Source organism: Arvicanthis niloticus, chromosome 1 (assembly GCF_011762505.2).
Source record: "Arvicanthis niloticus isolate mArvNil1 chromosome 1, mArvNil1.pat.X, whole genome shotgun sequence".
In the NCBI taxonomy this organism is placed as follows: Eukaryota; Metazoa; Chordata; class Mammalia; order Rodentia; family Muridae; genus Arvicanthis; species Arvicanthis niloticus.
The window spans coordinates 115,451,416-115,475,156 of NC_047658.1; the positions used below are offsets into that span (position 1 = coordinate 115,451,416).

Consider the following 23,741-nt stretch of genomic DNA (forward strand, 5'->3'; position numbering starts at 1 on the left):
TAGTCTCCAGCTACCTGGACTAAAGGGATCTCTGGCACAGCCTGGTGGGGGTGGCACCTGAACAGAAGGCAGAAGAGTCGTCCACATCCTCCCTCCCACCCCCACCCCTGTGTGGCGCCTGCCAACTCAAACGCATCTTAACGCCATTAATTTACATTTTGATTCGACTTTCTTAATTTTACTTCAACTTCGTACGACTCTGGTTTGAGAATCATTTTAATGTATTTATCTGTGAGGCAATTTGTTAAATAACCCCCAAGACTCGGCGGTTTTCCGTCCTGAGCTTTTATTGCAAGGCTGTTTTAAATTAAATTAGTCGTCAGGGTCCCTGAGTGCATTGTAACGGGATGAGTTCACCGCCAGCCCACTCATAAAAGTTGTGCAAACCTCTGGCTAAAAGCACACACATAGGAAAGCAGGAAGCGGTTGCCCGGCTGCTCAATGGCCCTGGTGGCCCTCGGGAGGGATATGGCAGTGGCATAGCCACCCACCCTTGTCTGTGAGACAGACTGCTCTCGGGGGCACCCCCAGGTCACAAGCTGGGGGTAGCCAGCCAGAAATTTCAAGAACTGTGAGGTCTGTGCAGACTGAGACAGTACCTTCCCCTGCTGGCCACATCAGGCCTCAGGCCTCCTGCTCTGGAGATCCAGCAGGTGTGTGTTGGGGGCTGGTGAAGGGCTTGGTAAGACTTTGCCATCATCCCCCTGGAAGCTGGTAGCGCAACTGAGCCTGCATCCTGGCCTCTGTTTTAGGTCCCTAGCCACAGGGAAAACTGCTAAGAGAAGTTTGTGGAGAGTAAAGCCTGTCTCCCATTCCCTGGCTGTCCCCTCCCTCCTATGATCTGAGATGGCATCTGTGCCGGCTGTCACCAGTGTTGAGGGCACGGTTTGTGAGCCGAAAGGCACAGGTATTGAATCTATATTTCATTTTCACGTCTGCAGCTGCTATTTTGTGCGATAATGGATTCCCTCTCCGCATCCTCCAGGAGAACCGGGCAGAGGGGAGGGCTGAGTGCTGTTAATGAGGACCCTGTCCTCTCCTGGGGTGCCTGCAGGGCCTCTCTCCCCACCGTGCTGCACCCATCTGTGTCTCCCAGTAACTGAGCTGGCCTCCTCCCCAGCACCCACTTAGGCACACTTCCTTCTGTCACAGCTCAGTTTAGCTATCCTTCAAGCCTCTCAATCCTCAGGAAGTCGCCCAGCCCTGGGAAACTAGGGCTTTGGCCATGGGGTGTCATTTGACCTATCATGCAAGTCTCATAATGGCCATTGGTAAGGGAGGGGTCAGGGAGCAAGGAGCTCTGAGGTCCATGTGGGCTCTGAGGTCCATGTGGGCTCTGTGGTGCATGGGGGACTTACTAGGTGGGTATCAGGGCTGTAAGTATAAAAGAGCCATCAGGGCAGGAGCCTGGCTCTACCTGCCAGTTCTGGACCTTGAACCATATGCTTGCTAGTCTGTGCTTCAAGTCACCCCTCAGGAACATGTTTCTCACAGGATTCACAGTGGGTTCAGTCTGGTGTTCAGAGTACCTCACATTCATGCTGCGGTCCCACTGGGGGAGGCAAAGTATGTCCTAAGCAATGTGATTATCTTGAGGTTTTGTTGTTTTGTTTTGAGACAGGTCTTGCTCTATATCCCTGGCTGGCCTGAAACTCCCTATGTAGACCAGGCTAGCCTGAACTAAAAACAGATCCACTTGCCTCTACCTCCAAAGTGCTGGGATTAAAGGTGTGTAGCCCTGTGCCTGGTCTTCTTTTCTTTTTCGTCCTTCGTACAGTCCTAAGGACTGAATGCAGGGTCTTGCACATACCAGACAAGCACTCTGCCACTGAGCTCATACATCCCCAGCTCCAGGGCGCCTATCTAAATTCATCTTTCTGGGTCCTTGGCAAGGCCCTGTGCATGCACTCAGCTCAGGTTGCCTCTCCTGGGAAGTTCCCTGGGACCTCAGCCAAGGGCCCTGCTTTGGAGGGGAGGGAATTGTTGAGTAGCAAATCTGACCAGGTGAAGACCTGCCTGCATACTCTCCAAAGCGGAGTGTCAGGTACTCAAGGGTACATCCTGAGTCAGGAGTGTACAAGGCTCCCTGTTCTAATCTCAGTCCAAACAAAGGCAAGCAAAACCTTCCAGACCTAGTTAGTGCCTTCGGAACAAAGCCCAGCCTGTTGCAAGTGCAGGACAGGCCTGCCCACCACCCTTGCGCACAGTATGCCCACTCTATCTCCACATCTTGCTCTCAGAGCTGCCTGAGTCCTAGGCCCAGCCCACTCCACCTTGCATTTCCCCTTAGACTTTGCTCCAGGGGGACCAGTTACATTTATCACGGGTGGGCTCTGGAAGTAATCACCAAATGAAAGCTTGAGCAAACAATGATCCAAGTCCTTGTGGACCTAGCTTTTGGCCTCTGAGTGCCTGAGGTGTTAGCCAGCAGCCTCCCTCTGGCAGCTTTTGCCAGGTCGGGCTGGGGCACCTGGGAAGGGCTGTGGAGAAGCCAGAGAAAGGCCCTACCTTGCCAGAGGCCCAGTGCTTTGCATCTCACTCTGATCTTGTAAGAATGCATTCTGGGTTTTAACAAGGCTAGAGAAGAGAAGCCAAGGCAGCTGGCAGCCAGGCCTCAGGAGAGGGGCTGTCAGGCACACATGAAGCCCTCCGAAGGCCCACCCAAGGCAGGCCCAGGGCCTCTGGCTGTTGAGCCAAGAGAGAAAAAACAAAACAACAACAAACAGAATGCCTGCCCCAGGGTCCAGAGGCTCTGGTCAGGCCCAGCTCTGACCTTGTTTTCCATTTAGGGGGTTCAGTCCAAGGAAGTAGGACCTGCCTTGGAGGAGGTCCCCACCCTCAGCACAATCAGGACTGTCCATGGAGGCTGCAGAATGGCTTCATTGCTTTCTGTCCCCAAGCCCCTGGGCTGTGCAGTTTGGGATCCACACCCACATCCACACACACACACACACACACACACACACTGATGTTTTATTCATGTAAACTCAGCCTGCATCTATGCTTAGAAGAGAAAATATGGAGAGAGCAGCAGAGACAGCGACCAAGGCCTCTGGAGGTTTGTGTGGGTGCTGCCCTTCCAAAGGGCATTCTAGAAAGATCTAGATTAGTTCTTTCCCGAGGGCGCCTAACAACCAGGGCGCTGGCATTCCATTCCATGTCACTCACTGTCACCTTTTAGTCTCTCACCGGCTCGTTCAAACCTCTCTGCAGCTCACAGCTCACTGGGGAGGGCCTGCATCCCCCCCACCACCACCATCTTCAGAAGCCACACTGGCTGGGGCCTGGGAGGAAGCGGGAGGCATTGTCTGTGCTAATTGCATTGTTAGACCGAAGGTGCTCGTGTTCGCCTGTCTAATTTGGGGCCTTTATTTAACACGATTGCTGGCTGACAGCCTGAGGATCATCCACTGCTGCCCACGCTGCTGCGTCCGCCACCCCTGCCCCTCTGTCCCCACTTGCCACACTCTCCGTCAGTCACTACCTCGCCACAGCAGTTTCAGAGAACACAGATGAGGACGACAGCTCAGGGTGAAGCCTCTTGACCCCTAAGACTGGCCTGGACTCCCCCACACCCCGAAAACTCTTGTTTACCCTTCAAGAAAAGCACAAGGTCATTCACCCAGAAGTCCCCACCTTGCCTCCTGGGCAGCCCTAGTCTACTGCTTTGAGGAGAAACAGGCACATGATGCCCACCTCAGCCAACACTAAAGCCATGTTACTCCTGGACAGAACACACTATTCCAGAACTACTCCCCAGCGGTTCTGCTGAGGAGTGTGAGGCCCAGAGTGTGTGACCAGCCCAAGGGCACACAGAGCTGTGGTGGCCTTTCTGCTGTTGCTCCTTGAAGGCTCCATTGAGATGAGCTTCTAGTGGCCTCACTGAATCCCTTACAACTGAAAGCCCAGTGTCTAGCACATCTAATGTCCAAGCCCTGGATCAGGCTGAAGTACAAAAGAACCAGGCAGAGCTAGGTTGGAGGTGGCCCTCCTGGCCTATTTTGTGGTGGTCATATAGAGCCAAGGCCTGACCAGGCCTTAGAAGGGGACACCATAAAGCAGTTAACTTCCCAAGAGGCTTCACTAGAGCAGAGGGACAAGGCAGAGCCTGTCCCCCCTGTGGCTCTTTCTGTAGCACCCAAAACAGTTCCTCTACCCTGCTGCTCTGTGCATCTCCCCAGGGTGGGTGCCAGAGGACAGGGGCAGGCTGGGCCTGCTCTGTTGAGATCTGTAATGTTTCTTTGAGTTCCATGGGAGGAGTTTCATTGGGTCCCCTGTTTCCTGCCCTCCCAGCCAGCCTGCCCTCCCAGCCAGCCTGCCCTCCCAGCCAGCCAGCCCAGTTAATCCCAGGGTGTGGATTAAATATAAAATTCTAAATAAGGGTGTGGATTAAATATAAAATTCTAAATCAGTTGTCACTTGCCTACTGATTCATACACCTTGCATTTACTAAACAACTACTGTGTACTAGGCATTATACAAGGCCCAGAGGCTATTCCAAGGACTGAAGGAAGACAGTTGCAGCAATGTCCAGCTGCGGGAACCTCTGCTTAGTGAAGTCCAGGAGGGCATCGCAGCACAGGATGTACTGGCACACAGCCAAGAGGCCATCTCCCCGAGGGGGAGGGGTATAAAAGCACACCAGGCAAGGGATTGGAGAGTGTCTCAAAAGAATGAACAGGGCCAGATTTGTTTGGGAAAGAAGCCAATATATGAGGGAGAGAAAGCTGGGGGGTGGGGGTGGGGGTGGGGTGCACACACGAAGCCCAAGAGCATCTGATTTATTCCTCGGAACCTTGGTGCTTTCAGAAGTCCCCTGTAGATATCGGTGGTTTGCGTCAACTGGCTGGTTAGTTGGTGTTTGTGAGGCACGGTTTCTCTCTGTAGCCTTAGCCAGTCTGGAATTCACTATGGAATTAGGCTAGCCTCAAACTTGCCCTCACTCTCCTGCTATGGAGTACTGGGATGGAGTCTGCACCTCACACAGGGCCGGAAGGAGGGTATTTTAAAATGCAGATTCTGAGACCAGCAAGGTGTCTCAGTGGGTAGGTAAAGGTGCTTGCTAGGAAAGTCTGGTGGCCTGAGTTCAAAACCAGGACCCACAGGAAGGAGAGAAACAGACCCTGTGGATGTCTAGACACACATATACAGATAATTGTAACTTAAAAATAAAATGCAAAAAAAATGCAAACAAACAAGTAAAATGCAGATTTTGAGCCCCAGTTACAGAAAATCTAGCAAACTGAAGCTTTGCCCAGGGCCCTGCTTGGTCTGGTTTTGTTTCTAGACAGGAATCTCATTGTACCTCAAGCTCCTGAGGGGGACACTGAACTTCTGACCTTCCTGCCTCCATTCCTTAGTGCTGGGGTTATGGGTATGCACTGCCATTCCAAGCATATGTGGTGCTGGGAATGAAACCCAAGGCTTTGGACATGCTAGGCTAATGCCCTACCAACCTGGCCTCGTCTCCCTGCATTTTGGACCAGGCTTTGGTGATTCCTTATAGAGAAGTTGAGGGCACTGTGGGTCATGGGTGAGTGACTTGGAAAGCACATGCTTGGTGCAAGAAGGACCACTGAGGTGGTCAAGCAGGGCAGGCCCACTCCTGTCCCCAAGCAAATGCCTCTCAACTACAGGCTAAAGGCTGTAGACCCAGTGGTGGTGCGGCGTGAAGGAAGGGCAGACAGCGGTAAAGTCAGAGCGGGAGCATCCATCTGCCCTGACAGCCAGCAATTACACCGCGTGATCGCCAGATTACTCCAAATGCATTTATTACAGGGGTTAGAAGCGGGGGACTTATTTACTGGCAAATCCATACTCATTACAAGACTCAGCCTAGCCTAGACTGAAAACAGCTCAACTGAAACAAATAATTACCAAAGTCCTTCCAGCGCGAGGCTCTCAGGTGGTTGTGTGTAGGGGGGACACCAGGCCCTTCCTTGAAGCGAAGGGAGGTGGCGGCTGGTGGAGGATGCCGGGGTCGACAAGGGGAGATGCCGCTGTCCTGCGGCGGGGCGGGCCGCCCTTGAGCCTGGCGCTGCAGTGCGCATGCTTGTCAAGGTCATGAATATGCAAACGAGTTCTAGGGCGGCGGCGGCCACGCCCTGCCTGGAGGGAAAAAGGAGACTTGGGAGCTGTAGGACTCTGAGGTTGAACCTGAGACATAGTGCGGGAGTTGCATTTTTTTTCGGGAAAAACATAAAGCATCACCTTCAAGTTGTTGAATGAATGAGTGAGTGAACGAACGAACGAATGAATGAATGAACAAACGAACAAACAAAAGAACAAGAAACAAACGAACTAAATAGAAATACAAACAGCCCTTGTCTCAGGCCATTCAGTCTTAAGAAGCCAGTTTCTGGCACCCAGGAAAACTTGGCACTCACAGCATCAGTTGTCAGGTGCTAAGTACTCTGGGAGGGTGTGGTGTTGTGGGGTACAGGCAGCACAGTGGAGTCGCCAGGCCTCAAATGCTTTCTGTACCCAACTTGGGGTCTAGAGTCCAAATTTTTTGGCTTTCTGGAAAGGAAAAGTGTTGAGGCAAGATCTAAATAGCTCACATCGACTTGAACTCCATAAATAACTGAAGATGACCTTGAACTCCTTGATCCTCCTGCCTCCACCCTCCCAAATCCAGGGGATACAAGGGTTAAAGATAGGTACTTCCACACCCAGCTATTCTGATGTCTTTCTAGGAAAAGCAAAACTTGCATTGGACTGAAGTCCTTCCTTCCATTTTACAGACAAAGACATTGAGGCACAGACCCGGCCGCTCCTTCAAGTGGGCTCATGTAGAACAAGCACCTCCTGTACTCTGGGGCCCTGGACCATGGTGGCAGTGATCAATGCCCTCGTGGGAAGCTGTCAGGTCGATTGAAATGTGGGCCCAGCCTCTGCCCGCTGGGCAGATGCTGGCACCACCACCCAAGCCTTAAATATTCATTTACTTGACAGAACACTAATTAAACAAAGTAAGGTGCATTATTACTTGATTAAATTTTTTATTGGCAGCTTAATTGGTCTGTTAGTTGCCCCTTAGGGAGATGTTTCTGCTCTACCCCACCTCACACACCCGCGTGTGTGGGAGGGAGCCCCCAGTCTCCTGCACTGTCCTTTCCTACATGCAGTGACCAGGGCACCCCAGACACATCTTCCTCTGTGTCCCTGCCCACTGTCCCACACAGCTGATCCCACCCCATGGCATCAAGGGCCCTTTCCTATAGAATCATCAGTAACCAATTTGCACCTGGAAGGGAGCTTCTCCTGTCAAGACCCCTGAGGTCCTCAAAATGAGTATCTGAGACCCTTTGGAGATGGAATAGATCCAGATTTGAGGGGATAGGCTGGAAATGCAGATCATTTAGTAGAGTGCTTGCCTAGCATGCACAAGACCCTTAAGTCTGACCCCTAGAACACCATTATCTGGGCATGGTAATACAAGTCCATAATCACCACAGCTGGGAGGCTGAGGATCGGACGTTAAAGACAAGCCTGGCTGTATAACAAGTTTGAGGCCAGCCTGGGCTACATAAGATCTTGTGTCCAAAAACATACAACAAAAACCAGACTTGTGGAGATGAACCGGGCTTGACTCAGCCCAGTGAGGTTGGCTCACCTGTCCCTCTCTGTGTCACTTTCCCTGTGATCACATCCTTGATGCTACTTGTTACCCAAGTAAGGGTGGAAGTTCCAGGCCAGGAACACAGCTCAGTGGTAGAGCTCCTGTCTCTCTGTACAAAGCCCTGGGTTCACTTCACCAATGCTGGGTGACAGGGAGCATAAGCAGTTTGTCAGGGTTTTCTGAGTACTTGGGGTTGGCCTGTGGAAAAGCCTGGGATGTCCCCACAAAGCAGGTGAGACCACCCTGCCCTGAGTAGCCCCCTACCCTGGGACAGCTCCTTCTACCATCCCTACAGACAGCACAAAGCCCAGCTGCTTAGCTACACCGGATCTTCCCAATATGCACACCTAATACAAGTTGGGGACACAGTCACCCACCTTCAGTGGAGCTGAGACTGGCAAATTACCTCTGCACCAGGTAACACCTTTACCGCCATCTCCCATGGCCTTCGGGTGCCAGGCCACCCATTCCCCCAACAGAACAGGTGAAGAGCCACAGGCTAACCTGTCCTCTGTCCTCTTAGTAGCGGCTATGCACTGTGAACCTCAGTCTGCCCCACTGCACACAGGTGCTTGTCCTTAAGCCAGTGGAAGAGCGGGGAAGAAAGTGGGACACAGCAGTGGAGGGCCAGGCCGGATCCTCAGCCACATAGCAAATATGAAAGAAACCCTTCTTTGGGTAGTAGAGGCAGGTAAGAAAATGGGGTCCTCCCAGAGTGTCTTAGGTCCACACATAACCTGCACCTCGTTGCATCCAGGTTGAATCTGAGAGCCACTCCATTGTGGGTTCTGCCCACCCCAGCTATCTTCTCTGCATCCTCCCACCCTCCAGAGAGGACCCAAGCCCCACTGATGCCTGAGGAATCATCTGGCTGCCCCAGAAGCCGCTGCTGGCAAGCAGGAGGCAGGGTAATTGGCGTCGTGGGCTGTGAGTGCAGGAAATGAGTGGCCGCAACCGGCATGGAGCGGGAAGCTCCTCAGTGTCACCGGCCTTATCTAGGAACAGGCTGCCCAATTACAGGGCCGTGCCCGCTACACCAAGCAGCTGCCAGCTCCCCCGCTGCCCCTCCCCAGTGCCCTCACTGTATCTCCAGGCTGAGGAATCTGTGGCTCTTTCCAGCGGTCTGGGGCAACTCTCCAGGAAAGGCTTGACCTGACACTGCCCCCTCCCAGGTGTGCAGCCACAGGTGTCCTCTGAAGCCAGCAGAAATGGGCACCCTGTTCACATGCCTACTCAGCTCTCCCAGCAGCCAAGAGAAAGGACTGATGATAATTTTGTGCGTGGACAACACTCCAACATCTATCTGGGAAATGCAGTCACTGGGGGCTGCGATAGGGTGTCATATATTAGGAAAATAGGACTGTAATGGGTTTTCAATTGTACATAACACAGTCAGTATTACAAGATTACACTGTGTGGTACTTGGTGGCTCACAGATGGCTGAGGGACGCAAGTCAGAAGTGCTGAGCCTAGGGTGTGGGGTGTGTCTGGATGGGGGCTGGGGAACCGACTGGTAGCCCTGACTTCTGAGCTTCAGCCCAGACAATGACAGGCACTGTGCTTTAGGGTTGGTCCTGTCTAAGTTCAAATCCCATGACTTCTACCATATGTGTTCTGGTTTCCACATCTGTAAAAGGAGGGGTGCAAACACCTGCCTGTAGGGTTGTGAGAAGTAGCCGAGCTGTGGAGAACACATGTCAACAATTCACGGTCCCTGTCCTTCTCCTGTCCCCATCCTGCACTACTTTATGGGGAAATCTCCTTCTCTGTGGACAGAAGGGCAGAGTGCAGTCTGAAGACCTTGCAGCCCACTCTTCTGAACTTGGCCTCCTAGGAGACACAAGCCCTGGATTTGGGGGTCCAGACTGCCTCAGGTTGTCACCCCTCCTTCTGCACGTAGGGCCACCATGACCTGTTCAGCTTATGGAGTACTGACAGACATGTCTTGTTCCCAGCCAGGGCTTTCTGAGCGCTAGATCTTGCCTAGCATTCTATCCCTTGAAAATGGGATAAACATGGCACCATGCCACTTACTCCCACGGGTTTTTATTCTACCTGAGCAGGCTCGGCTGTCCCAAGCAGGAGCATGGACAGGGCAGACGAGAGATCCTACCATTTCCCCCCCGCCCCCAGCCTGCTCACCTGCTCTTGGACTGCTGTCCCCAACCCCAAATTTAGCACCCAGCTAAATTTACCCCAAAGCTTCCCTTTCTTCTAACCTTATAAGCTACAGGCCCAGGGTAGCCTTAGACTGAGGGTATGCCTCAGTGATCTATCCTTGGCACCACAAAAGAAAACAAATTATTCAGGGTGGCTTAGAGCACCACCAGAGCCACCTGGAACTCAAATGCTACAGTAACTCTGTTTGGAGGTTTGTGGGTGGCCATGTTACAGCTGGTCTGAGGTCACAGGACAGGGATCAAAAGGCTGGGCTACGATGCTGAGTGAAAAGAAGTGTCTTTCCAGAGTGTCTGTCAAGTGGAGAACCGCCAGCCCAGAACCTAGGGCTGTAAGTCTGATCTATTTAATAGCAGAGGGAACTGTGTGTGAGGGGGACAGTCCTGCCACCTGTCAGACCCCTTCTGTCCACAGTTTATACCATACCACCCCATACCACAGAGCCCTCAGGATTGACACAGCACTCCTGGGCTCTCAGCCGTCCCTGGTGAGAGCCAGCCAGAGCTGTCTGGCTCTCTAGGGCATGGGGTTGGTGTGCAGGAGGGACGGGACTGGCTACCCACCTGGGCCCTGAGCTGTCATCTCCAGATGGAGCACTGGGTTGTCTATCTGTCCTTCTGTCCCTATCTAGCAGAACCTCCTGTTCCCACAGCTGCTCCCCCATTCTCACCAGCCTCATCCTACAGACAGCTTGGTGAGGATGTGGGTGTGAATTTCCATGAGAAGGAAGGCCCTCTCTCACTCCAACAAAGAGTCAGAGCTGGGCAAGAGGAAGCAGGGAGGGACAGCAGAACCCAGGGAAGATGCCCAGGCAGGTGAGGACCCCTGTAGGTTTGCCACACAGCCTCAAAGACAGGGAGCAGCATGTGCTGAGGTCCAACCACACAGCCCCATATTGCTGCGGGGGCTGAGTTAGACTCTGGATCCCACTCTCAGCTCTTTGCCAACCCATCCCACAGCCAGGACAAATCCGACAAATTGTGCTCCAGTTCCAGAGACACTCTGGGGACCAGAGGCCTGGGCCAGAGGTCTGACAGCAGATCCCTCATCAGAGCCTCAGAGAGTTTTGCATGCACAGCTGTTAGCAAATGCCAGCATGGCCTCAGTCCCATCCTGCTGTGCCAGCCTGCCTCAGTGACTCTGAGGGACTGTGGCACACTCAACAGTTACTCACCAGGACTAGTGCTAAGAGCTGTGCTCCAAAGAGGCCTGAGCATCCCCCTTCTCTCTCTGCCCAGGGGAATGGAGACAGTGTGGAGGAGCCAGACATCCAACTGGCGCTCCATCTGTGACCGTCATCTGTCCATGTGTCCATCCACATACAGATGGGTGCTTTAGTTTAACGAGCCAGGCCCTGGAGAATGGAAGCCAAGGATGAGGCTTTTTCAGCACTCGCTGCCTCCTCGAGGGGGTGAAGGAGACAATGGACAGCCAAAACTTCACGTGCCCCAACCCTTGCTCTCCTTAGCCCCAGGGGGCCAGAAGCTGCTGAGCCAGAAGCTGCCCCTCTCTTACACCCACCCGACTCCTGACCTGTGCAACACGCCTGTATAGTCAGCGTGTGCTGGGGTGGGGGGGGTGCCTGCTGGATGAAGGGCAATTCCACCCACCCAGAACCCAGCTGCTTCCTGCTAGTATTTAAAGAGGTGTCCCAGGGTGACTGGTGCTCATTCCACCCACCCTGCAGAGTCCCTCTCAAGGTAAATCAAAGGCAAAGCTGCCAGCTACCCTTCACCCACGCACATGCTCTGCCCCTGCCTCCAGAGTGCCTCAGCCAGGCTGGGTCTCAGGCAAACTCTGTGATAGGAACAGTAGACTTGGGGCCAGTTAAGTCCCCAGGCTCCTCTCAGGACACACAGGTCAGTGAAAGCTGACACTGGCTGGGGAGGCAGGGACGCCTCCCCAGACCAAAGGGTGGGTACAGTAGCCAAAGTTTAGCTGGTTGTTTTAGGGGTGCTGAGAATCACAGCCTGACACCTGCTAAGCACATACTCTCCCACTAAGCAGAGACCTCAGGTGAAGGAGGGCTATCATCTCTTTTAATAAGGAATACTAGAAGACCCCAGAAACTGGTTGGACAATGCCACCCAAGGTGGTGGACACATCAGAGAAAGATGGCTGACAAAATGATTCTGTTATGACGGTGGGGGGGGGGGGGAGGAGCAGGCTCTGTGGGGGTACAAGCAAGGAACAAGACAGCTAGTCAAAGTGGCAGCAAGAGGGAGGGGGCTGGCCTTCTCTGAGAGTCAAGAGGTGTGATTCTCTCTACCAAGGAATGCTGGACCCATTTAACATGAGAGAAAACTGAGGCCCAGAAACTGGGGCTTGCGCTGGTGTAGACAGAACCCACCAGCTGACTGCATCCTGCCAGGTGCCTCAAGCGCAGAGGAAATTAAAAGGGGTGAAGGCTGCTGGCAGCATGTTCCAGGGAACCCCACCCCCACCCTGTTGATATTTACTGGAAGCACAGCTTGGATTTATAGAACTTGTGTTTCCAAAGAGCTCAGAGCCTCATCACAGGCCAGCGCTTGCTGTCCTGGGGGAGGGACACATCCTGCCTTCGCAAACTTGTTAATAATCCTCCTTGTCAGGCAGTTCCTCCTCCGTCTAACCTAAATCTCTCCTGTCATGGCCTGAGCCAACTGTCTCTGCCACGGCTTAGTGCATCCCAGAGCAGGCTTTGATCTGTCCTCTGCGCCCCTGGGAGACATAAAGCTATCTCTGAGGGTAGTGTGGCCCTCTTTCCTGGTCCACGGTTCTTCCTTCAGCAGCAGCGTCCCCCGCCCCCTCCCCCGCCCCCTTCTCCCCCCCCCCCCCGTTAGTATCAGGCTCCGCTGTCCTTGTGGGGAGGGGTGGGGGGACCGAACTCAGAAATGTGGAGTTGCGTTTCCGGTTTGCATTCACAGACTAAGGTGACAACTCCTTTTTGTCACAAGGATGCAGGCCTCCCTTCCTAAACCTGAACTCACTAGAGAGAAGTCAACCATATCTCAGGACCACGGAGCAGGGTGCTCCATGGGGTGGGGTGCTCCATGGAGCATCTGGCACAGAGAAAGCGCTGGGTGGAGATGTAACCGCCTGGTTCTGCTGGAGGAGAGCCGACTGTGTCAGCAGAGGTGGGTGGAAGGAAAACAGAGACAGGAACATAGTCTTGTTCCTCAGCTCTGTCACAGAACCCAAGTGACCTTGAACAAACTCCTGCCTCTACAGGTAGGCAAGGGGCTCTGTTGCCTTGGCCACAGGGTTACAGCCCTCCCTCTGTCCCTGCTGGGCTGGAAGTAGCCCAGGCCTAGAAGCCCCAGACCAAGGAAAAGAGGAGAAAGTGGGGGCTTCAGTCACCTCCCTGGCAGTTGCTCTTGCTGAGGACCCACTGAAGCTGCTCTGTAGGCTTCCCATCCTGCTCCTGCTCCAGCTCCAGCCATCTAAGCCAAAGTGTCTGCACTTAACCCTGCAGCCTCAGTACATCCTTGACTCCTTCCCTAGGGAGCCACACTCCATGGGGGACACAGCCATCCCTGGCCAATGCTTGCTTCAAACACTCCAAAGAAGGCTTGGCCTAGCAGCTGCTTCCCAACCAAGACCTTCAAGAAAGCACAGGCTGCAACAACTCCCCACTCCCACCCCATTTGCAGAGCCTGGCCTGGTTAATCTGCTTCATTAAAGGCACTAATTAATTGGCTTAATTAAAAGGGTAACCTCCAAGCCAGCAGATCTCCTCCTGATGAGCGGAAGAGTGACTGAGGAAGCCAGAGTTGAATAGGTGCAGCGCACCTACTCCTGGCCCTCCGTGCTCTCCTGGGACCACAGACCCAGCCATAGCTCTTGGTGTCTGGCCTGGGAGATCCCAAGGAGACGTGTGCTAAGCTTTTGGCTGGGTCCTCTCCCTCCCCTCAGTAGGCAGAATTGGAAGCCCACCTTGACTCACTGCAACACTGCTTGGCTGCAGTTAGGAACCCAGAACAGAAGCATCCTAATGGACCCCAGAATAGGCAGATTGTAGCCAGGAAGACTTAACAGGCCAGGAGGGACTGCCAACTGCCATAGGAGGGCCAGGGCTAAAACCTCACTGTGCCTGTCTGGCAGGCAGCTGGACTGAGCTATAGTAAGCTCTAGCTTTTGCAGGAATACTACTGGTGCTGTAGCAGGATCCCATGGGGAGCAGAGAAGGACCTGTGGAGTCCCAGCTTCCATTATCTTTAGTCAAAAGAACTGAGCTCAAATCTCAGATCAATCACAGGAACTGGAAGGTTGTGTGGCAAGCTTCGCCTCTCCTAGTTCCCCAAACACAGAACACCTGCCAGGGATACCCAGTCTATTCCCTTTCCAAGTAGAGCCTTCCAGGCTCAGTAGGAAACAGAGCTGGGATTGATTAGTCATGCCTGCCATGGGTGATGGTTAAGAAGTACAGGCTTGTGTACCATTCTTATTCAGCCCATTCTGCCAGGCCCCAAAAGGCTAATTGTGCAGTCAGCTGAACATTTTCTGCCGTCACAGGGAATCATTCTAACAATACCTCAAGCCTTTACAGAGGACTCAGCTCAGTTCTTCCCTAGACAACACTCACTTAGCTGTCTGCCAACTTTCAAGAGAATGAGGAGTTCCCAGTTAAAACTGAGGCTCTGAGCTGGGCACTTGTAACCCTAGCATGTGGAAGGTAGAGGCTGGAGGATGAGGAGTGGCTATCCTCTGCTATCAAGGTGAAGAACTGGAACTCCTTGCAGAGAGAAAGAAAAGGACAAAAAGAGAAAGGCTGGGGCCCTCTGCCATAGAGTCACTGCTAGAAGCACCTTTTGCCCTGAGTCGGCTCTTTCTCGGGGAGGGAAATGGGCGTGGCGGGGCTTCCTCTAAAGATATGTCACAGTGGTTACAGAGACCTTCCTCCTTCCCTAAAAGTCAGCCTTCTCTGACCTGGGCAGCCTCTCTAATAGGTGGCAGTGTTGAAAAGATGCCACACAGTGCCCAGGGACCACTAGTGGCCCCGAAACAGTCACTCTGCCTCTTTATTGGCCCCCAAAGGGAAAGATTAGACCTCAAGTGGGGATAGGATGCCTTGCAGTATCCAAAGGAGCTCAGCCAACTCCTCTTAGGGGGTCATCCAGACAGAAGTCAGAGTGCACCCCTAGGACCTGGGCCTGTCCCTGGCTCATCTGACCAGCCTTGGGCAGTTTGGCCTCTGCTATGAGTACCCTGGGCTAGTACTCCATTGTCAGCTTGCAGCTTCTTCATGCTGAGCCCACATCAGAGGTGCAAGGCCGCCTGTCAGATCCAGACAGATTCTGTCTTTGCACAAACAGCTGTTCGCCTGCTCGACAGCTCTGCCACCCAGGAGAGGTTCCAGCAAGGGGCCCCGCCCTGTAATGATGAGACTCAATCGGTGGCTGCCCTCAGGAGGGCGGGGCCACGGGGCGGCTGTCACCACAGCTTCAGGCTGCCAGTGAGGAACTGGACTCGGAGCCTCTAAAAAGCAAGGCGATGGTGTAGGAGGCTCCAGGCTCAGAGGCTGGGCCTTGGGTCAGGGACTTGTTTCCTATGATAGCGCTCAGGGGTTGATTCAGCAGATCCTAGCACCATACAGGGTATGGCATGCACTCAGGAAACATCCACCCTGGATAATGGTTACCACTGTGTGGCCCCCCTCAGCCAGGTCAGACCACAAGCCATGTGGGTGGGGACCTGTCCATGCCAGGTGATCATGGGAACAGACCCAGTCGAGAAGAAAAAGGCCAGGACCTGAAGCCAGACACTGGGTAATCACTACTGTCACACTAAAGGCTGCAAAAGATATCCATCCACCAGGCCCATGAACATATGGCCACAAAGCAGGACCCTGTGCGAGTTTACACAGCTGCCCATGGGTGGCCTGAACACATCCAGACGGACCAAGGGACCAAGGGAAGCTCTGGATATGGATCTCAGATCTGAGCCTCAACTAGATCTCTTGGTAGTCAAGTCTCTCAGGCCCCTGCTACGGAAAACAAGTTGCCAGCTTTCAACTACCTTCTGAGGTTGGAATCCATGAGGGGGTGGAGGGAGGTGCCAGGGTTGGAAAGGGGCCCTAGAGCCTGCATCTGTCTGGCCCAAGAGACTCACTTCCCACCTCCAGGAAGAGCCCCAGAAGGAGCAGGCTCTCACACCCACCCCTGCTATAAGAGGCTGCTCAGTAGTCATATGAGGAGCACTGACTATGTATAATCTGGCACCCAGACTCGGCAGGCTGAGAACAATCCGATGCCCAAGCACCCTGAGGGAGGCTTGGTCTCTTCCCTCAGGGTGTGGGATTTTCAGCCTGGAGCAAGCCTTCCTGGGGAAGACACAAGAGGCCTGCAGGGGCAGAGAGAGCTGCTGCACACTTAGCCAGGCTATAGCCCTCTCTGCAGAGGACTTCACCCACGGGTCTCACACGGGCTCAGCACTCATTTCATAGATGGAGAAACTGATCCTGCACAGGCTAAGCTGGTTTGCAGCCTGCCCTATATAAGACCCCTAAGCTGCCTTTGTCTCCACGAGTCCCATAATACTCTGGCATCCACAGGCCCACATTCTACCCTGAAAGCCTTAGGCCAGCCCCTGTCTGTCCAGCCCCTGATTACACAATGGGTTCTGGGGGTCTTTCCAAGAGTAAGACTAACCTGAAGGAGGCTTAGCCCTCAGTCCTCCTTGTCTCCCTGGGACTCCACAATTCCCTCCATCCCCCATCCAGTGCCTTACCCACAGAGTGCAGACAAGATACCATGATGTCAGGGGCTCAACACACCATCTGCCCATCACATCCAGACCGGGGCACAGACAACCTGGCTCATTCCTGAACAGGAGGATCAGAAGTTCAAGGTCTAGGACACACAAGACTCTGTCTCAAATATCTGGGGGGAGGGTTTCAAGAAGGACCAGGTCTACACTCCAGCCTTAGGGTACTATGATCTGGGCAAGCTCCCCAACCTTTGAGCATCTCAGTTTTCTCATCCTATCCTCACCATCAGTGCCACAACTAACCATTTCATCCTCCATATTGTCCCCATCGCCAACCGTGCCAAGTCTGGGCTCTGCTTCCACGCTAGATCTGTGAGCAGAGCGCTACTGGGTCCCTGCCTGGTAACACAAACCACACCCACCCCAGCCCTAGGGCCGACCCAGGGCAAGAGCTCTCCAGCCTCCCACAGATAAGGGCCCCTCTCCTGTTGACCTCTAGGGTCAGGGCAGGGGCAACATGCTGGTACAAAGGCTGAGCTGTCTGTGCCTCTGGCCTGGCAGCTGCCCGTGGCTAGCCCTTTCACCACAAAGAGGCCTTTGAGCAGCTGCTGGCGGGAGCAGTGCTCTCCTTGAAGGCCCCCAGCTCTCACAAGCCCTGACTGTCTGGAAGTCCATCGACCAGGGAGACAGCTGCCGTGGGGGCAGGGTCCAGGCCCTGCCCTGCTCCTGGGCACATTGTCACCCCAGCCTCCTCAGCTTCATCCTAGGATGCCCAGCCAGGGCAGGCGGCAGGCCTGAAATCTGGGCTTGGCCTCAGGCTGGCAGAACAGGACTTGACCCCCACTATGAATCAACAACTGTGGGCCTCCACAGAGGCACAGGAAGTTGCTGTGGGTTTGGGGCTCTGCCTTCCTGCTTCCCTTCCTGTTCTTGGTCTCAGCTTTCCCACCTGTAAAATGGAGCCTCCAATTTATACTTGGACACTTCAGAGACCAAAAAACCCCTCACTTAACACTGCACTCAGGACAATGCATGTAGCGAGATCTCAGAGAATGCCAGCCCACTTGCTAGCTACCTCACCAGCCCCACAGCTGCTGGAGGTGGAAGTGATATAGGAAGGGGTCCCAAGGCAGAGACCTGTCGTCCCCAGTACCCCTCATTCTGAGTCTCATATTCCTCCTCCATAAAATGGGCTAATGGGTATGGTGGCACACACCTATATTTCAAGTACTTGGGAGACTGAAACAGGAATTGCCAGGAATCCTAGGCCAGATGGGCTACAGAGCAAATCCCAGGTCAGCCTGGGCTATACAGTTAGACTCTACCTCAAAATAACAAGGGCCAATGAGATAACTCAGTGGGTGAAGGCACCTGTTGAGTAAACCTGGTAGCCTGAGTACAATCCCTGGAACCCATGTAAGTCTGTACACACACACACACACACATATGCACACGTACAGGCACACATGCACACGCGCGCGCACACGTACACATGCACACGTGCACAGGCACCCACACACGTACACATGCACACACACGCATGCACAGACACACACACACACATGCACACACACAAGCACGCACATGCACACACACGCACAGGCACACATGCACATGCACACACACGTACACATGCACACACACGCATGCACAGACACACGCATGCACATGCACACACACAAGCACGCACATGCACACACACGCACAGGCACACATGCACATGCACACACACGTACACATGCACACACACGCACACACAGACACACACATACACACGCACGCACAGACACACACATACACATGCACACACATACACACGCACGCACATGCACACACACGCACACAAATTTTTCAAATATAATTAAAAAGTAAAGGGAGCAATTTATGGATGAGCTAATGAATGTCACAGTCAATGTCACAGAACATGAGGCTTACCAGTGTGCTGGAGGGAGGGGACAGAAAATCTAGTGTTTCATGGATCAGTCAGGTAGGGCTTCCTGCAGGCGTTGGTGTGTGTGGCTAGCTGTGGCAGGAAACACACGGTTAAAGATGGGTAGATGACAGCCATACTTGAGCAAAGGCGCAAGAAGAGGAGGTAAGGCCCAGGGCCAAGCCAGGGCCAAGCCAGGGCCAAGCCAGGGCCAAGCCAGGGCCAAGCCAGGTAGGCCTGAAAGGTCAGGCTCAAGGCTTTGGACTCAGTTCCTCTGACTAGGGAGCTATTGATGGTCTCAGAGCCAGCAAGTGGCCGGATGGAGTTAGATGTCCGGCTGTGCCTGAGAGGACAAGAAGAGGAGGGCTGAGCGTCCATTAGCAGAGAGCCCAGGCCTTTCCAAACTACAGTGCAACCTGAGCCTGCTTGCACTGAGTGTGTGAAGGGCACATGGGAGAGGGGAGGGTCATGGTCCAACCCCCCACCCGCCCTTCTACACCCAACATGCCTGGCAGCCCCAGGGCACTGTCACACCTAGTGTGAGACACTTCAGGCTGGATCTAGCCAGCTTTATGCAGTCGGCTCTGTGAGCCTGTTTTCTCAGCTGGGAGGGGTGCTAGTGTCTATTTCCATAAAGCTAGCTCTGTGTGTTTTATTCTACTGTGATCTGATTTTGAGGTAAAGGGGAGGGAACCCAGGGTCTCACCTAGTCAAACACTTTATCACTGACCCCTACCCCTCCAGCCTGACCATAAGCTGCAAACTAGAAGGCTGTGCAGGAAAGGACCCTGCCCTGGGCTTCGTCACTATGGCAGGAAGCGCTGAGAAGGAAGAAAGGAGCTGGTGTGCCTTTGGGGACCAGAGGTAGGAGCCATGCTAAGGGAAATGACCCTGTGAGATTCAGGACACAACCCCCAGAGTCACTGCAGCCCACAGGAAGTGCTTAGCATGGCCAGCGCAGGTACTACTGCACTGTGAGCTTTGAATTCCTTCCCACCATTGGCAGAGGGAGACCTGGGGTTTGGTGCTCAAGGATAATGACCCTCTGCCCCAGAGACCCCAGTCTGTCCCCTCAGAAGCCAACAGGGCTGCCGTTACCCAGCTCCTATGTCTGAGCCCCAGGGATGATGCTCCCAGGAGCATGCCACAGCTGCGGATTAGCTTGCCAATAGTGAGGGCCCAAGTGTCATCAGTGCTCCGGAGATTCAGCTCCACCCCTGCCGTGCCCACCCAGCTTCCCCTCCATGGATCCCTGCTCCCCTACTCTGCAACTGGGTCCCAAAGAGATCCAGCAGCCAGGCGAGTGTGGCACATCCTCAGGAGAGCTGCCCAGCAGCCCAGCTCAGGCTGCAGAGACTGGTGGAGTAAATAATGACATTTCCCCCTCTTCTCGATCTTCGCCCCTTTCCCTTCCACAAATAAATTATCAACATGCCCAGGTCCCGGCGGACTGGAGCATATCTCGGGGAACAATGAAAAAGCTTTTAATAGGATTCCAGGAGCTGCAGCCACTCGCTCACCACCCTAATGGAGATTGCTCTGTGACCGCAGGCCACCAGCGCCCTCCCAGGACCCTTGCTGCCCAGCTCCTCCCCAGGGCACCAGTAGTGGCACAGCCCAGCTGAGCCACCTGCTGACATCACAGGCCAGTAGTGTCCTCGGCAGAGGGCAGAGTGAGCATGCCTCCTGCCCCAGCCCGGGGCCACTCTCATCTCATGATCACACCTCAGTAAGGCTGTCTGTCCCCTAAGAAATGAGGTCCTTTGCCTGCTCTGACACTACAGATTGCCTCTCCCTTGTGAGGCCAAAATCTGTTCAGTGACACCATTGCCCCATTGCCCCCACCATGAGGGTACACAATGGGGCCTCAGGAAAGGAAGCTGAACCCAGAGAGGGTACACACAAGACTCCATTGCCACAAGATACTGCCCTGAGGCCCTGGGCATGTGCCCACTGTGGGAGGCACAGGTTCCTGTCAAGAAAGAAGAGAGAGAGAGAGAGAGAGACCCTCAACCCTGATCTACTCAGTATGTGCCTCAGTTTCCCCATCTGTCCTTGTAAAGGACCCAGTTAGACACAGACAAAGTACTCCTCAAAAAACAGACCTGTTGTCCCTCTGTCTCAGCGGGACCTTTGTGGCTAACTTCACTCCCCTATGCCTTACTTTACCCCCCAGGACACTGTTGTTTCATCATATATTGAAGGGAAACTGAGAGCAGGTGCTGTGAGCTGTCATATGCTGGCTGAGTGACCTTGGTCTGGTCACCTTCTCTGCCTAACCCTCAGTTTTTTGCTCTGTAAAATGGCACAGTTCAGAGGCTTGATGAAAGTCTGTACTCTTTAGACTCTCAGTATGGTACTTTGGGAGTTATGCAGTGTATACAATAAGCCCTCAGTGATAGTAGCCTGCCAGGTCCCAACACTTAGAAAATACCCAGTAGACCCAGCAGGGTCCCTTTTTGGCTTAACTCCAGTAAGCCATCCTTAGCAAAAGGTGATATTTGAGCTCCACACTCCCACAAACTGGCTCTGTCCCCTGCAATGTCCTCGGGGGGCCAGGTCCTCTCTAGGGAGTTACCAACACCTGCCTCTTCACCCTCTTCAACATGGCCTAGGCCTTTAAGGCCCACTGTCTCTGCTGTGTGCTACCTCTGGGTGCCAGGCCCCAGCAGCTCAGCAAATGCTCCATGGGCTAACCTATTGGGGACAGTGGGGTGTTGTGGAGGCAGGAGGCTAGCTCCCTGGAGCCCTGGGGAGGTTAATGTCCTGGTAAGTAAGTCAAGTTCAGGAACCTCCACCATGCTCTCCCAAAGGCCTCCAGCATACAGTCTTTGTATGGACCCCAAATGTGTGCTTGGTTGTTCCATTTTATTGGTTCAGAGACTGAGGCACAGAGATGGGAAGTAGGGTGTCCAGGGCACTCAGCTGACTAGTAACAGGCAGGATTATAACCCAAGGCCAGTGCCCAGCACTGGTATTCCACTCCCTGGCCGTGTGGCAGTAGACCCATCCATATGGCCTTGAACAATGCTTGCCTTCGCTCTGTGTCTCAGTCTCTCTTCTCTGTAGGAAGCAAGCAAAAGCTTGCCAAGCTAGAAGGTCCTGGAAGCTGAGGTGTGGTACTGCCCCGGTCCTCACCAACCCAAGTCTGAGGGGTAGTGGAGAGCTCAAGTGACAGGGCTGATGATGACACTGGGACCCTTGGAGGCATTACTGTCCATCTGGCTGCCTGGGACAGACCCACTCTGGCATCCTGTTCCTTTGCCTTCAGCCCCACTCCTGTGACAGGCCCAAGGCATAAAGACAGAGTCACTATCCAGGACAGGACAGTGAGGGCCACGGAGCAGCAGCAGCCTGCAGGTAGAGAGAGGTGGTTCATTCACCCTTTAGGGCTGGTTCAAGATGACTCAGAGAAGGCAGCTTGGGACAGCCCAGAGGCGTGCTCCAGTGTGTGCAAAAGTGTGCATGTAAAGGCAAGCGTGATCATTCGAGAAGTGTGAACTTGGGCACAGCTGCCTTCAGTTCCTCACCTGGCCTTGGGGCTGGGACTTAACCAGACTCCACCCATATACTGCCTAAGAAAAGGAGCAAGGGAGGAAGGAAACCTCACCTGGTTCCCACTAACCCCCACCAGTCAGGGCAGTGACTAGGAACCACTGCAATAGCCCCATACTCTACTAGACCAGATAACTTCAGTTCAGCTACACTCCCATGATCCTCTGCAACCTGCCATACCCCTGGGGTAGGATACTCACCTACCCAAAGTCACACTTCCTAATCCAACTAGGTCTCCCAGATTTAACCATACAACGCAGCTGGGCAGATCCGTCCCCACATGGAACCCAGGGCCATGTGTCCCTTGGGCAGGTCAGTCTGGTGACATACCCTGAACTCACCACAGGCAGGTCAGCTGTTCTACTGACAGCCACAAACAGAACCCTAAGGTTCACCAGCCTTGTATAGAGCCCTGAGAGCCAGCAGTGAGCACAGCACCCAGGGCTCTGTCCTTTGCCAACCCTCACCTTTTTGCACAGGCCCTCAGGTGCCCTCTGCCCCATCCTCCCCTGCTCCTCCAGGCAGCCCTTGGAACACTGCTCCCAGGAAAAGCCCATCCTGGCGCCAGCACCCAGCAGCAGTTTTTGAGGACATTTTCCTGAGCGGCACTTCCCAGGCGTCACTTGTGGGGGAGGGGTGGGAAGTGGAGGGGCTGTGGGATAGGTTCGACAGGAGCAATTTGCTTCTGGAGATAAATGCCATTTCCTCCGAAGTCATCCCTCCTTTCTCTTCTCTCCTTCCCTTGCTCTTGTGAACGATCTCTCTCTCTCTCTCTCTCTCTCTCTCTCTCTCTCTCTCTCTCTCTCTCTCAGTTTGCTAAATCTGTTGTAATCTGGTGCCAACGATTAATTCAGGCAGAAGGAAGGAAAAGGGAGTGGGGGAAAATCCCGCCACGGAGCCACCTCCTCAGCCACATGGACAGGAGCAGCCGGGGCTGGCGCCTCTCGACCCCAGCCTCAGTACAAAGCCCTCCCAGCCCCTCTGCCGCTCACCACAAAGCCTGATGCATCTGGGCCCCCAGCCTGAGTTCTGTGCTCTGCTTGGGAGGCAGTGTCCCCTAGTGGTTAGCTGAGCCCTACACAGCTGGGACCTAGTACCTCAGAAGACCTCCTCCCTACTGCCTTCACCCCTTCATCCCTTGAACTACACCCCCAAGCCCTGCTTCTCTGCCCTAGCCCCTAGCCTCTACCTGGAATCCCCTTTATCACCAGCTGCCTTAACTCTGTATTATGGCCACTGCCCTTGTCATGAATAAGCCCAGCAGGCCCTGGACAGCCTTTCACTGTGCAAGTGCATACACAGCTTTCAGTAGAGGGAACCCATCAGGATGAAGCCCTAAATGGGCCAGGCTGGGCATCCCAGAAAGGAAGATCATGAAGACAAGCCATCAGCTCCAGTCCCCATGCAAATAACTGAGGTCATCTGCCAGGGGGTCTTAGCCCTGGGTTCCTTTGCCCATAAGTTCTCATTCCTGTCCTTCCTTGTGACTTACCCTCCCTATCTTCCTACATCTTCTCCAAAAGCCTCCACCACCCAAGCCGTCCTTCCATGTGGTAGGGTGAGTGTGACTGAAGTCTGACCCACACTTGGCTGCCAGCTGCCCAGGGGTATAGGGTTTTGTTGTTATCACTGCTGAGAAAGGGGCTCCCTGTGTAACCCTGGCTGACCTTGAACTACGTAGCCCATACTCCCAGGAATTTTCTGAAACCCTTCTGACTCAGCCTCCCAAATGCTAGGATTACAGGTATGTGCTATGGTGCCCAGCTTCAG

General features: G+C 53.8%; 2 protein-coding genes across 5 annotated transcripts in view; one reads left to right on the forward strand and one right to left on the reverse strand.

Annotated features, from left to right (window-relative positions):
- The window catches only part of Macrod1 (mono-ADP ribosylhydrolase 1), a 139,405-nt gene that overhangs the window by 80,120 nt on the left and 35,544 nt on the right, over window positions 1-23,741 (forward strand). The gene's annotated exons all lie outside the window — the stretch shown is intronic.
- The window catches only part of Flrt1 (fibronectin leucine rich transmembrane protein 1), a 77,725-nt gene that overhangs the window by 49,348 nt on the left and 4,636 nt on the right, over window positions 1-23,741 (reverse strand). The window contains exon 2 of one of the 3 annotated variants that reach the window (XM_076916398.1): window positions 18,422-18,509. The exons of the other annotated variants lie outside the window; for them this stretch is intronic. The gene's annotated coding sequence lies outside the window, so the exon portion shown is untranslated. The remainder of the gene's footprint in view (window positions 1-18,421; window positions 18,510-23,741) is intronic. 3 annotated transcript variants of the gene reach the window in all.